Source organism: Siniperca chuatsi, linkage group LG5 (genome assembly GCF_020085105.1).
Source record: "Siniperca chuatsi isolate FFG_IHB_CAS linkage group LG5, ASM2008510v1, whole genome shotgun sequence".
NCBI classification, from domain to species: domain Eukaryota; kingdom Metazoa; phylum Chordata; class Actinopteri; order Centrarchiformes; family Sinipercidae; genus Siniperca; species Siniperca chuatsi.
The window spans coordinates 5,069,311-5,082,294 of NC_058046.1; the positions used below are offsets into that span (position 1 = coordinate 5,069,311).

The window sequence follows — 12,984 nt, forward strand, 5'->3', positions numbered from 1 at the left end:
TTAAAATTAGCCCCCCAAAAAACCGCACTTGTGTGACACAGAACAATTAATAAACACTCATATTAATGCGCCAAACGAAAACTGCCCCCATTTAAGATACGTTAGACATTCCAAGAACTATATTGTTTCGCGGAAGATAAGCTAAACATCTAGCTAGCTAGTTTAGGTGCGTTAACTGTCACTAAGTAAGTCACAAAATATTTACTAGTTAAACGTCTGTACAATTCAATTAACAGTTGATATTGTTATCAGTTAATAAAAGCGTTAAGTCTCTAGAAATGTCGTTGAATTGCTAGATAAAGTGTAATATTAACCAGCAGTTAAAGCCTTAGATCAACTAACAGCTTACTAGCTTAAGTTACTCGTTTTTAAGGCTAAGTAGCCTTATTACCTTCCTGAAGTAAAACAGTAAATATTGTGGTGGTTTAGCCGCCTGTAGCTCGGACAGTAAAAGTAGGCCGACTTTACAGCAGGTGAGCTACACCTGTAGCACTGATTGACCTTCATTTCCGCGCTGAGCTCGTCTGGGCGCCGACTGCGCATGCCCGCCGGTTAATAACTTGCTGCTGAAGCGGACAAGTACAAAGAGGCTGCTGGTGGTGCAGACGGGACGTGTCGTGTGCCACGGGGTACAACCTCGTAGAGTTTGACGTTAAGTTGCTACGTTATCCGGACGATTTACCCTGCAAGAATTTGACTCCAAGGACAATCAGTTGAATTAACAGTGAGGAGGAGTTACATTCAAGTCCAGAAAGAGCTCGGGAGACACTTGGCGTCGGGTAAGTTAAACGCTTTGCAGTCGCAGGGAGTTTCAGATAAATGCAAGGGATATGTTAATTCAATCGTCCTTAAAGTATTTAAGCTTTTGAAGGTTATTATTTTTTTTAGCGTTATATAAGCATGCGCGAGCCTTTGGTTTAATTCCTTGGGTAAGTTTAATGTGTCCTCGATGCATGTTCTGGGTCAGGTGGTCCTGCAGCGACCAGACCAGACAATCCCATGAAGCGCTGCTGGTTAAACAGGATTATGTTTAAAGTCATATGGTGTTTGTTGTACCTAGCTCGTTGTGGTAATCTGGTTGTTTCTCTCCCCCCCCCAACAAAGCTTGCTCGTGCCAGACAGGTGTAAAGGGAGTGTTGGAAGTATCTCACATGCAGCAGCATGGGTTTGAACTTTGAGCTCCAAGTGCAAGGAAATGTGGTGCGTGCATTAGAGGAGGCGAGGAAAAAGGACGTTTTAATTATGCTCTTAAAACAGTTTTCAGGCACTGACCCATGATTTAGTAATCCCTCACCATTATATGACCCATACTGACTCATGTTTGCCATGGATTTAACAGCTAACCAGGTTTCACCACAGGTTTGCAAGTCCCAAACATCCTGACTTCAGGCCTCTAAAAGAATACTTCCTTTCTTTCACTATACTCATTTTCTCTCTCTCCTTTATAATACAGTACAGTGCCTGGCTCTTGACAAAAGTGTCTTAATGTGGGACTGTCATCAACTTTGAAATGTTGCATACAGTGTAAATGAAGCCGCTGTTGGTCGTATCCAGACTCCACACCATGCAGCAGAGTTAATTCTTCCTCTCCTCTTCTGATTTGGCATGCCACTACCTATTTTCTCACTGTCAGAGGTTTAAGCAGGCAGATGAAAGCTCTGCAAAAGCTTGTGCTGGGGAGCTAAAGCATGTTAGGATCAGAATAGTGGGGATATAGACCTGGATGGTGGTCCCTATTGTGCTGGTGAAGAACTGAGATCAAGAAGAGGGCTCTTCATCTTCTGCTGGGCTCAGAGGCTTTTCCACTTTTCTTTAGAGATAAAGCTCTGAATTGATATGTCAAGAGGAAGAATATGAGCTCTGTGACAGCGGTTTAATGAAATTCTTTGGCTTCCAGTGTGGCACTTTTGGCATATCCCTGAATCCATTTTTCTACACTTGGGTATAATAAGAATACAGATTACAAACCGAGCTTTCATCCAGGAGACCAAACAAAGCATTCCTTCAGACATTAAAGTACCAACCTTATGTGGCTTTGGTGAACCTGGTGATCTTTTGTACAGTCACTTTGGGGAAAATATCAAATTTTCTCAAAAATTCCTTTTTTAATGATTTTTCCAACTGTCCAAATCCATTATAATGTTGTTTTAAGACAATTTGGCTGCTGTTTCTTGTATAATATTGATTATATGACAATAGTCACAAAACCTTGAAGTTACAGTGCTGCCATCCTAATCAAACCAACACTGATTACAAATGAATGTAAGATATAAATACCCATTCTCCTGATCTTGGCCTGTAAATGTCCAGATGTACAAGAGTCATCAAACACACCAAAGTGCATGTAGGTAATGCAATGTAGGTATGTTTAAACAACACCCAATTCTTTACACAAAATGGCACCGAACACATGTAGGGAGACATATTTTCACAGGTGGGAAAAATATTAGAAACACCTCTTCGTGTAACACAATACATTTCAAAGGCAGCACAAACTTGGGTCTCCAAAATGATCAGCACCTCTCTGTAACAGTTTCAACAAGACGTGAACATTAAATCTCCATGAAGATAGGATTTTCTGCTCGGCTGTTGTATTAGACTTCATTACTTTTAGCTAAGTGTACCTAATAAACTTATTATGTGGCCTAAGTGGTGAACTTAAATATTGGCTGGAACTTTTTTTCTTTTCAGCTTACCGGTCCTCGGCAGTTGAGCCAAAAAATAATTTGTTTTAGGTCCACAGTATACGAGGCATTATGCCTTCAAGGTGTTGTCTGTCTGTTCATCTGTCGGCACGTTATTGAGAATCAATAACTTGAAAACAATACATGGACTTTTACCATCTATCTGCAGACAAGATGATTTTGAACAAGCCTTTTTCGGACATGCTGGCTTCATCTATCTGTTAAATTGTTAGTTTTTCTTGGTTATAAGTTAATTGTATAATTAAAATGCTAATTACTGCCACCTAAGGAAAGTACTTTTATAAAATATCTGCTAATTAATGCACAGACTATTTATCAGCGTAAATGTATCACAGTGATTTTTAGTGTATAGGCAGCTCATGTGCGTCTTGTTTATTTCACTGACGTTTCTGAGCTCAGCCTTGTTTGTACTGTAACAAGCTTAGTGTTGAATCTGTACATTGTGCGTGTCCTCCAGCAGCACGCAGGGCATTCCACAGCCTCTCACTGGTTTCCCACTAACACGTAAGCAGATCGGGTGGAAGCACAGCCTGGCGTCGGTTGGTACATCAGGCTTAGCGGCGCTCTGGGTCCACATCATCAGGCTGGTCATTCAGCCTTTGTGGACATATGGCAGAGGTCTCTCAATTAACACCTTAGTGAGACGACCCTTCTGTCCACATGATCAAAGCTGGGCCTCCGCTGCTCAGATGTGTCACCCCCAGCCTCCACCTCCCTGTGATTATGACTCCCATCCCTCCGGTGTTTATTTAGAGAAAATGACTTCCACTCCACTGCCCCGTCTGAGCGGGTTGCACGTCAAATCTGGCCCTGCTTTTCTTGCGGCTGTACAGTTTTTGTGGAATCCTTGTCGTGATGTTTTCTCTGTAATTTTATGTAGATGGGTGCTGAGTTGTAATTTTAAGTTTTGGTCAAACATCTGTGCATACTTCTGTCCCATTTGTGCTTCTCTTGCATGCCTTAGTGCTTAAAATACTGCCTTTTTGGCTGCATTAACTTGAGAAGATGAGTTTTTCTGTACCCGTCTGTACGCCCTGAAGAACGCTGTATAACCATGAAGTAACCACTCTCAGTTTTGAATGCGGAGGTGAAGGGAGTTGTTACAGCTGTTCAGGTCTTAATGAGTGGGATGAAGACCTACATGAGCCTCAGGGACTGCCCTGTTATTACAAGATCAAACCTACTTTGATTAGTAGATGCACTCAAACTAAATAATTAGAGCTACCCTGCAAAAAACAAACCTTATTGAGAGCTGTACCAAAGTACATATTTGAGAGCTAAATCTGTTTGGTGAGATATCAGATTAGATTAGACATCACACAAGTGTAGTCTCTATATGCATAAACCTGTAAAATCTAAAATAACAAGGTCGGCACAGTAGATTTCTAAATGGAGGAATTGTTGAATGTAATAAAAACAAAAAAGAAAAGTCAAGCTTCAGGCAATCCTCCTAAAAGATTACCAAGGGTCTGGGGCAGCTGCCAGGCCAGCCCCACATTGTTTGCAAATTTGCTAGGAAGTCATTATTGGAGTGATCAAAGCTCTGGCAGAACTGCTTTCAAATCTTCTTTTTAAATCAGTGCTTGCTGGATTGAGAGGCTAAACAAGACTCTGAGATGGATTGGGAGGCTTTTGTTTTGGTTGGGTTTGGCTTTTTCATGCACTCATTAATCACAAATATTAGGCTATATAGAATGCTCTAAGGCATATTGTACAAACCGTTAAGTGTTTACGGTTGATGTAAAGGTCAGATGTAGATCTTTTTTTGAGTTGTGGCAATGTGTAAAGATCATCATTTTGAATGCTTGATCATTGGACATTGTTAACTTAGAAGAATCTGTCATTATTTTGGTTTCCCATTGTTTTTTAATTGTCTCCCAGGTTGAAATAGAATAAAAATGTCTTGAATAGATACCACATGATGGCCGGTGTACTCTTTACCTCCATCAAATATTATTTTTAGGGATGTCAAGTGTTGTTCCCACGGATCCGAACCGGAGTCTTTTTAAAATGAATATTTTAGGAGGTTTAGATTGTACAGCTGCTCAGCCCACACTATGTAAAAAGTAGTCTGAACATGCATGTTAACTAGTTCACAGCTAACATGTTCAGGGGGTTATATACCAGACTATTTCTTGGTCAGAACCAGCAGACACTCCAGCACCAGTTACTGGTCCCGGCCAAGAAATAGTGTGGCACATTATTAGATATAATGTGTTTAATTAGTGAGCTTTAGAGGTGCTGTTTGGCGGATTTTGTTAACGGTGAACAGAGCCAGGCTAGCTTTTTCCAGTCTTTATGCTAAGCTAAGTTAGCCGGCTGCTGGCGGTAGCATCATATTTAGCATACAGAAATGAGTGGTATCAATCTTCTCATCTAACTCTCGGTGAGAAACCGAATAAGTGTATTCCCCAAAATGTCGAACTTCTCCCTTAAACCCTTTTTTTAATTTAGGTAACAATATGGCCTTTCGGGGTTTCACCTTCAGGTCAAAGTTTATCAATTTTTTGCCGCACTAGTGGTAAGGATCTAAAAATAGCAAAGTAGTCTCTCAATTTGTCATCCACCCACAGGGCCCCTAATGTGGCTATAGACTAAGTATTATTTCTGCCACAGTTCACATTTCCCAGTGCATTAGGAAATGTTAGACGGCTGTTAAGATTGTTCAGACCAATTTAAGTGATCCTTAAAGATGTTGTAAGTGAAATATAGTGTAATACAATACCCAGCTTTCACTCTGGCTTGTTAAATAGCTCCGTTGCTCCTTATTGTCCAGAAATAGCTTGATGAGAGGAAGTTGTTGTCTTGCTGATGGTGGACATGATAACCTCTTTTGCCTTTTTAAGGCCTGTCGAGCTGAAGTCCCCATCAGTGGCATCTGGTGAGGTTGTGAACTGAGTTAATTGAAATTCTTGCATCACTTACCGTCACTAAGGAATTACAAAAGACCAAACGGACACGTGTGCAAAACTCTAAGCTGACAAACTGTCACATTAAATATCACAATATGTTCATGTCCATTCTTGACTGAAATGTTCCCTCCTTGTGACCTGGCTAGGCTTTTGTCTATGTGAGGTCTAGTTGTTTAAACCATATGGAGAATTGTTAGATGATTCAGTCCTGCATGCTTCAACTTGTGTGAGATTTGTGTTCTGAGGAAAAGTGTCGCAGTGAGCATGAATGAGTGAAGGCATTTCTCTGGGATTAACCCCAGCTAAACCTTGAAGTGTGTTTCACAAAGATGTTTTGTTTCCTGGTATGTTAATCCCTTTCTTTCATTCATGCCTCCTCTCAGTCATCATGTGCTCTCTATATCAGAGAGCTTTGACATTTGCCATTTGCAAATTAATTTAGTTTAAATGAGTCGTGAATTGAGGATTTTTTTTTTTCCTGGTCTCGCAGCTGAATTACTGTTCATTCTTGAGCCATTTCCACAACGTTTGCATGCCTGATCCCTCATTAATACCTACTGAGTTGTTTGGATAGTAAATAGATATAATTTTGACCAACCTTTCATAAACATTGCCTGGAAAACATTTTACTGAATCACTTTGACAGTTACACTTGGACCACACCTTTCTGACATGTGGTGTGTCCAACATGTTGCTTCCAGCTCAAACTGGATGTAATTTGTTTTTTTTTGTTTTGTTTTTTTTTGTTTTTTTGGGTTTTTTTTTTGGAGTTGTACAGACAAACAAACCTTTTGTTTATTAGTGATTTCTTATGAAGGAGGGTCAGTGTCAACATTGCTTGTAGGACTGTAGTGGACATGACTTTCTGCTTTAGTCTTTCATGGTCTCTGCTAAAGCTTAATGGGCTGCTCCTGTGAATTAAATTAATTACAAACTGAAAAGATGCCCTGAAGAAAAGGCACGCTGCTTGACGAGGCTTGCTTTAAATTATTATTTTGATATTTGACCACAATGGAAGGAGTGGCAGGAAAAAAACACAATGTGGTGAGGCAGGGAACCACAAACACCTCAATTATCATAACTGCCTTACCCATGCTCCAAGGAAAATGCAGACGATTTTCACTTTTCTTCAGTGCTGAAAATGGCTCAACTATCACAAAGTAGAAGGCTCTGCTGATATACTGTTTTTAGTCAAGAGTAGAGGGGGAGTGCATGGATCGGCGGCGGTGTGTTTCGGCCTTAACACAGTAAACTTTGTACAGTAAACCAATAAAAGTTACAAATAAAAAGCACAAATACGCCAAAATACTTTAAACTTGAATCAAGAAGAATGAGGTTAAAACATGCAAAAAATGCAGCCTGTAAAACGTGATTTACATTTGTCTCCTGCCAGCATGTATACAGATATTTATGCATGAGAGATAAGCAAACACCAGCCGATTACACTGGCTCTAATCGGCACACATTCGATTTCTTATTCGTGAACTTCCTGTTGACCTTAGGTGACCCACCAGACCGTAAAAGCGTATGGTGCCGTTAGGTTTTCTGCTTGGCTTGTGGTTTTTACTGAGAGATGTGTGCATGAACAGACCCAATTAACAGCTAAAGAACACCTCCATTGTTGACCAGAAACCATACAAAAAAACATAAAAGCCATACCATTGCACTGTTTTCCTTCATTACGATGAACACGGCAAGCGTCGATAATTCCTCTTACTTTGTTAGAGTTTAAACATGCAGTCACAGAGTTGTTTCATTGTGAACTACTCTGGCATTGTGGAAGAAATGTCACCGAATGCAACCGTATCGCTCTTTTATCTGTTTTTGAGTGAATTCCTATTAATAGTACATACAATGTGGCTTTGACATGATGATCATTAAACACAAAAATGCTGTATAATTCACAAAGTGAGAGTCATGGACCAGCTGCTCATGTGATTGGAGTTGCTGCCTTGCTTGAAGGTATAGAGTATCCTCTCTCGATCTGCCATATTGGGCAGGGATTAAACCAGCAGTCATGTTGTTACTGCTCCATTTTTTTTCTAACCACAAGACCACCACAATACTTGCAGCTCTCTTTATCTGTCTGTATATACCGAGCGACCTCAGTGGATCTGAAGGGCTGCAGAAATGATACAGATCTGCAAAACTTTCAACGTTTGTATTTACAAAACTGCCATGGCTGCCTCTGTCAGAAGGAAGTGTCAGTTTGTAGAAGCAGCTCACCCTCAGCTTCTCATTATCTCGTCAGAAATGCCTGTGAATGAAGGGCAAGTTGTCTGAGAAATGGAGGAGTGAAAAATCCCCGCCTGTTACTTGTACGTTAAGCAGGACAAGGCAGGTGCAAAGGGAATTCAGGCCTCAATTGATACTGTGATAATCCCTCAGCTATGCAGGCATGTACAGACTTTCCCTGTCAAGTTGAAGCATTCCACGAGAAGGCAGTCTGGGCAGTCCGATTCAATTTAGCCAGAACTCAACTCTTATCAGGAGAGCTATCCAGGCGTAACCAGGTGGCATGCTAGCCTTGTTTACCAAAAACCATATTCTGTTTATGAAATGGTTTTCTTTTCCCCACAAGGCACACATTTAGTGAAACCATTTGGCTTCTTTTGTTAGTTTTACTAGGGAAAACTCACAACTTTAGGAAAAGAACGTCAGTATCCAGTAACCAGAATTGGCTTTATTGGCCAAGTATGTGTACACATACAAGGACCTTTCACTCTGGTTTTAAGTTGCCCTCAATGTACATACACAGTTCAAAGAACAACTTACAGGAAGATAGACGTACAGCTAAAAACAATGACGACAAAGCTGAACAAAGATAGGAAAAAAAAATAAGCATACAACTAGTAACACAAGTATGTGGGGAAAAAAATAGATGCATTTTATTGCTCATGAATTCAGCTTTTCATTGCTAAGACTGCAACTTTTGAAAGAAGAAATAACAAAATCTCAGTCTCGCTTTAACCTGTCCATTATGCTTTCAGTCAAAAGGCTCAAAAGATGCAAGAGACAAAACAAATGAAATGTTGAGATGTACTAGATTTCTGTGGAGAGAGTGCTCACGTGCTGCTGTTAGTCACTTTCAGTGGGTGGAAGTGTGTATACCATTTGATCCCATTCGTAGGTGAATCTATGGTGTCTTTTTAATGAAGAGAGTAGACACAGTTACTCCACTTAAAACCTCACTTCTAAGTATGCTGTCCCTCTGTGGGCTTGAAAAGGTGGATTTGAAAAGTTTTGTAATTTGCTTCTTCACAGAGAACAGAAGCTGTGGGCATCTTGGATTCATATCTGTCAAATCATGTCAGTCCTACAGGATGAAGGTAAAATGTAACAAAACAGCATTATAATGAAGTATTGTGGTGCTGCGGAGATGCCTTGGCCTACAAATCTTGTTCTCCAGATGTAAGAAAACATGTTTGTTTGGTACAGACCCCAGCAAATGTCACATAATCATCATTTTAATAATTTCTTCAGTGAAAATGAATCAATCATAATCTGTCAAAATAATCGCTATATGATTTTTATTATTTTTACCAAATCATGCAGCCCTACTCAGTACAGGTAGTTATTACCGCTTCATTAAGTAGGTTTTGGTCTCTGTACAGGCACGATAACAACAAGCCTCCAGGAAGTCACTGTGTGAAATAGTTACAGCATATCCTAAACTAACTCCCCTAAAACCACAAATTGTCATTTTTACATTTCTTCTTATATGCAGGTTAAACAAACAAACAAGATTTGACTTAATTAGTCCGCTTCATGCTAAACTCGACAAACACGCCCTGACTCTGGATTAATCGAGGAAATAACCGGCAGATTCATCGATATTGAAAATAATTGTTAGTCTCAGCCTTAGTATTAATGCTCTTTTCCTGCCATGAAAAAAGGCCGCTGTTGAATTCTTTTCAATCCACTGTAAATCAAACTACAGCTGTGCCTTGAAGGCGGTGTGTTTCATTCTCAAAAGATAGATTTTGGGTGGAGCATCACTTTAATGAGAGTTAACTACTTTTACATGAAAATGTTGCCTTGTGCAGCTTTTTACCCGCAGGCTATTGGAAACGCCCCCAATTTCTCCACACTTCCATTATCCTCTACACCACAGAAAGAGCTGTTTAATTTGTCTCCTGCCAGGGATGCCACTGTTTACGGCTGAGAGAACCCCAGAGCCTCGGCCCGCTAGTCACCAGGCTGCTCATATTACAGTCTCCCTCACTGGCTGGTATTGTCAGGTTACATTGTGTGTGTGTTTGCTGTCTGATCGGCTGTGTTGTGATTGGCTCGTGCTCTGCCGTGTGAGACAGCGCTGGGTGACGTATCCGTGTTAATCCCTCATTTCTCTCTGGGATGTGTCTTCTCTGGTTGTACTGGGAGCTGTCTATGAGTTGCAGCTGAGGGAGATGCATTCACAAAATAACTTTTAAGACCTGGTGAAGGTGAGTGCAAAATGTTACTTGGAGTTAGCAAGGCAAGTCTACAGTTGCTAATACAAACGTTGCATTGTTTTCTGTAGATGCCTTCATTTTTCGAGCTGCATATTTGGATTCATATAACCTGCCGATGAACACCTTTTTGTTTTATTCATGTCCCCCCCCCATAGCTCAGTACCGCCACTGAATGCAGCATTGAACTCTTCTCTCCATGCAAAAGACAACTTCCAGAGAACACAGGAGAAATGCACTCATTGCGTCTAAATTATGTGCCATTATTTCTTCTTTCATAAGATTATCCGCTATAAACACGGAACTTGCCTTTTTGTGCAGTTGTGACTCATACTAGCTTGTTAAATGGAAATGAAATTAAACTTTGTTGCTGTTATTATTGATCTGATTGCTGGAAGTGTAGTATGTTGGAAATACTGATGAGCCAGAGCTGCACAGTTGATATCTGTTAGGTAGATGGTGGGAACTGGTTTGAGGGTCAGGGCTTGGGGGTGAGGGGTGTCTGTTGTGTCTACAGCTGCTGCTCTACACATTCCCAGTGAAGATCCAGTCATTCTGATATCAAGGCTGGTTTGGGGCTCCACCTTTTTTAGTTGGGATGTGCAGCTGTGCAAAAATTAATATATTGTGGCCTTTTAACAAGACACTGGCTGATTTTACTTGTTTAAGGGTGCTTTGTATTGGGGGTGCTTTCACACCTTGTTTGTTGTGGTTCAGAAAAACTCGGGTGTGTTTGCCTCTTTGGTTCAGTGTGTTTGGGCTGGTGCGAAAGCTGTCAGTTGAGCTCTGGTTCTGACAAAACAGCCAGCTAAGACCCACGTTTTCAGGTGGTCACTGTCTGTTCCCAAGCGAACTGTGGTGCTGTTCATTTGTGGTATGAAAGCAAAATGGACCAACCACAGGATTATATGATAGTAGATATGTGATTTTAGTTTTAAACTACTATTCTTAACCCCCGTGTGACATTATGGTACAAGATGCCTCTGCTGTCAGTCACCAGAAAATGATTTCACCACGTGGGTCCATGTACAGAGGATGATGCCAATCACGAAAACTAGTACTGAGTTACTGTCAGTCCATATGACTTCATGTGTTTACCCCTTTAGGTTCGCTTGTAAAAAGTCAATGTGAAGACAAAACGGACCTACAGGTGTGAAAGTGACCTGTTTATCACTCAAGTAGTAAACCAAATGGCCCTGATGCACCCAGATGTCTTTAAAGAGCTAGCACCGACAAAGACAGATGCGTCGCCTCTCATCCTCTGTTAAAAGTTGCACTTTAACATACATGCACACGACCAGCTGACCACTACTAACATGCCCATAGGTTCACAGGGCACATGCGTGAGAAGAACTAACTAGTCAGTCTTGTTGTAACAAGACTAACTTACACGAAACAGCTATGCTTGTGGTTCTGTGAGGCAGTACTTCGGCACAGCGGTGCTTTGAGCTAAATGCTAACGTCAGCGTGCCAAAATGCTTGCAGTGACAATGATAACATGCCGATGCTAAGCAAGATGCTATGTTAGCATGGCTAAAATCATCACGGAAAGATGAACAAAAACTAGCCAACCAGTTTCAGGCCGCTGTGAATCTGATAAAACAGTCTTGTTATAGTTTTTTGAAATTATTATTCTTTTATTGCAAAGTGGACAGCAGAGAGGTGACAATGTGGGGAGAGACAGAAACTGACATGCATCAAATTTCATGTCTTAACACTTGGTCACTGCGACGCCCCTGAAAATATACACGACAACAAATTGCAACTGGCGCTGAAGTTCTGCTTTGCACTGGTGTTGATGGCCCGTGGTCACTTGCTTGTGGTAGAATAAAAGGTGCAGTGGTGATGGACACAATCCAAAAACTACAGGTCAGCCACACATGACCCTAACAGCAACCGCCTACCAACTGGCCTCTTGGTGTGCACTGGGTTGGTCTTGTTAAATCAGATTTAATTTGTAATTGCAAGATGCCAACTAGGGAAGGAAGTCTACGTCCTTGTTGAAGTTATTAGTTGGATACTTTTTGTGGATTTTTTTCAACACAGGTTGCAGTCATGACATCAATCCTACTTTTGTTCTTTCTTTTGGGAGGACGGTAACATCAGTTCACTGTAAAAAAAACATCACGAGGAGTCTCGTCACAGCCATTGAGTGTCCACTTAACATTTAGGAAATGTAGCTTTTTTTTTTTTTTTTTCCTTCTTTTCCCAAACTCGCAGGAAATTACTACAGTCAGGTGAAGACAACAACACTCTGAAGTGGTCCTCAAATCGGGGGAAAAAAGCTGTTTTTCCAGTTAGGGGTCTTTCATAAAACCTGTCTGGGGCGACATGCCTTTGATTTGGTGTATAAACATCTTTTCGAAGAAGAAGGTCGGGCGTTTCTCAGCAAACTGTAAAACTGCAGCAGTAAATTATTTCCTCTTGTGGTCAGTGGGGCTTTGTTTACAGTGGAGATTGACTCCCTGGTGACACCATTGATCTTATCTGCTGTGGTTAAAGCTCCTGTGCACATGAAGGCCTGCTGTCAGCACACCACATGGGAAGTGTTTTAATATGAGGCTGCATTTGCTGCAGGCCATATTTCAACGTCCCACATTAATTATAGTGAGAAAATATTCACGTGCTCTGTAATCAACACATAGATGATTGAGTGAATGTGCAATAATTTGCTCTTTTATTGTTATAAAAGTTTTTGTTGATACTTTTATGTGTTTTCTTTACTTTTAATGTATGAAAATTGACTGCTGTTAGTACATTGAACGATGTCCACAGTGTTTGGCTGTGTGACTTTAGTCCTCATCCCCGTGCTGTGGTGAAGCTGGCTTTACAATGGCCGTGCACCCTCTCAGGTTTCAGTTTCCACAAAGTGAGGGGCAGATCACCATGGCGACGCCGTCCACAGGTTCCCTGACC

The 12,984-nt window shown here is 41.0% G+C and overlaps 1 protein-coding gene across 1 annotated transcript in view; it reads left to right on the top strand.

Annotated features, from left to right (window-relative positions):
• Positions 1–555: 555 nt before the first annotated feature.
• Positions 556–12,984, top strand: part of kank1a (KN motif and ankyrin repeat domains 1a) — a 71,299-nt gene continuing 58,870 nt past the window's right edge. The window contains exon 1 of the mRNA XM_044196013.1: positions 556–779. The gene's annotated coding sequence lies outside the window, so the exon portion shown is untranslated. The remainder of the gene's footprint in view (positions 780–12,984) is intronic.